The following is a 2,735-nucleotide window of genomic DNA, read 5'->3' as shown; positions in this document are numbered from 1 at the left end:
AAGATAGAGATGATTTTCAAATTGCATCTGTGCAGAAAATGCTGACTATGGGTACTAGTCCAGGAATAACTACAGCCATTTTTTTTTCTTCTTATATTTTCCAAATGAGTCATAAAGGACCCTCTGCATTCAAATAGTGTGTCATGAAATGGGAAAGATAAAATATAGAAATTGGACACTGCTGTCTCTTCTTAATGAGTCCGGCTTTTGGTTACCCAGTGTGAGGCTAGAATAGCCCATCTAAAATAAGAGTGAGTCAGACTCAGTGCCAGCGGTTCCCAGTGCACGGCTGTGAAGCACCTCTCCCCGAGGGGGGACAATGCAGCGTCTTTGAGAATGTCTGGTCCAGAGATTCTGAGCCCTGTCTGCAAATTAGAATTTCCTGGAGGCCTTTATGTCTGTTTGTTTGTTTTTATTAGTTCATGTCCTTTATTAACCCATATACAGTTTCTTGTCTTCTGGTTTGTTGAAGCAATAGGTTGGACAGCATTTGCCACAATAATGTCTGTCAAAGTGGCTGGCCATAAAAGCTCCAGCACCACATTCATCGGAAGGGCACTCCCAATGAAGGAAACTAATTTCGCCATTCTCATCCACTTTGTAGTATTTCAGGACAGCCAGCTAACCTTCTTTCTCTGATGCTTGTTCTTCTTGGGAGTGGTGTAAGACTTCTTCCTTTTCTTAGCACCACCACGAAGTCTCAACACAAGATGAAGAATGGACTCCTTTTAATGTTGTAGTCAAAGTATGTCCGTCTTCCAGTGGCTTGCCAGCAAAGATTAGTCTTTGCTGATCAGGAGGAATTCCTTCCTTATCCTGGATCTTGGCTTTTACATCTTCTATTGTATCCGAGGGTTCAACCTCGAGAGTGATGATCTTCCCCGTGAGGGTTTTCACGAAAATCTGCATCTTGGCGGTGACTCCACTGCAGATGGCGGATCTGAAAGCTTTTAATTTATTGATTTACGAGAGAGAGAGAAAAAAACACATCGATTTATTGTTCCAGCTACATATGCATTCATTGGTTGATTATTGTATGTGTCCTGACCAGGGATTGAACCTACAACCTTGGCATATTGGGATGATGCAGGACAGTGTAATATTTCCAGGCCTCATAAAGGAAATGGTCAGGATTTCCCATGACAAAGCATGATGATTGGACACATTGCCAAATTCTCTAATCTAGCATGACGTTTGGATGCAGTGTACAAAAAAAACCCAAAAACAAAAAAAACAAGTGGAACTTCATAGTTGTAATCAAGCACATCATTTAGAAATAGCTAGGAGGCCCTAAAAGAAATAATGCTTAGGGAAAGTAAGGATTTTAACTTTTGACATTATGACTCATAGTTAATATGATGCCTCTCTTGTTTCTTGTTGCAATTAAGTGCAGCAACTCCCATTGATTAGTTACCAAACTATTTTTGGTGTAAAAGCTTAGAAGGTTTTAGAAAGCCTTTGGTTACGAAAACATAAAAATTGGGTTCTTGCTCTATGTTCTATTTTGGAGAATAAACCCTTTATTCCAAAGGATCCCAAACAGATCACTATAAGTCTGTAGTTATTAGAGCTTTATCTTAAAAATTCCATTACGTGCTTCCCACATACCTCTGTCTCTTTGGTTTGTCTGGATTCACCTTGAGGACAGAGCATTCCGCTTAATGATATGGCACTCCCACAATCCTCTCCTCTCATAGTCTACCCATTGTCCCTCCCCCTATCCCTGTTGGAACAATGTCAAGGCTTTGAGATTAAAAGAGTTTTTCTTCCTAAGATTATATTATTTTATGACTCTCTTCAGTTCTGTCCCCTCCTAAGTCATGGAGAAGCCTATTCATGTATGGCACAGAGAAAAATTATTCTCTCAAGATCCCAACGATGCCTGGTTGACATGGCTCAGTGGTTGAGTGTCAACCTATGAACCAGGAGGTCATGGTTCGATTCCCAGTCAGGGCACGTGCCCGGGTTGCAGGCTTAATCCCCAGTGTGGGTTGTGTAGGAGGCAGCCTATCAATGATTCTCTCTCATCATTGATGTTTCTATCTCTCTCTTCCTCTCCCTTCCTCTCTGAAATCAATATATATTAATATATATATAGTTTTAAAAAGATCCCAAAGATGTCACCAGTAATAAAGTTTTTATTCTTGTAGATACATGATCACAAAGTCCAAAAATTATTTTTCCTCACTTACATGTCTCTGAAATTTGATGATGAAAACTGAAGCATCTGTGCTATTTATCACCTGTTCCTAGCTGGAAATCTACAAGGTTGGGGAAACCCAAACATGATCTTCCCAACTCTTTTTGCAGAAGGGCAGTATCAAAATATCAGGCCTATTTCTAGTAGCCCAGAGACTCCTGGAGTCATAAGGGATATCATGGAAGTCCTTGACTGGGTCCTACAGTCTGAGACCAGTTTGTTGTAAAGGGAAAATTTTTGTGCATGACAGAATTGGATGCACATTTCCACAAAACTGGATAATACCGAAATAGGCAACTGATAGTTTTCTAGGCAGCATCTAACCCTGTGCTTCCACTGAATGTCTCAGTCCCTGATCGCTTCCTACTGTTTCTCCACACAGATACAGCTCTGTACAGTACAGCTCTTTGCTCACTTCTGGTTTTCCTCACGAAACAGTAATCTGGCTTTGACCTGACATTGCAGTACCAGGGACTGATTCTGTCACTGGGAAGACTTGAATCTTCATAGCCCACCCTGACAATCAGGGAAGGAA

General features: G+C 40.9%; 1 pseudogene; it reads right to left on the bottom strand.

Moving 5' to 3' along the window:
- Window positions 1-432: 432 nt before the first annotated feature.
- On the bottom strand, window positions 433-911 carry LOC139003899 (ubiquitin-ribosomal protein eS31 fusion protein-like; annotated as a pseudogene).
- Between the last annotated feature and the right edge of the window lie 1,824 nt (window positions 912-2,735).

The sequence above is a fragment of the Myotis yumanensis genome, unplaced genomic scaffold, assembly GCF_028538775.1.
Source record: "Myotis yumanensis isolate MYYU_CA2020_CCGP unplaced genomic scaffold, mMyoYum1.0.hap1 SCAF_1, whole genome shotgun sequence".
NCBI lineage: Eukaryota > Metazoa > Chordata > Mammalia > Chiroptera > Vespertilionidae > Myotis > Myotis yumanensis.
Note: the sequence above shows the minus strand (reverse complement) of the source record. Positions and strands in the feature narration are given on the sequence as shown.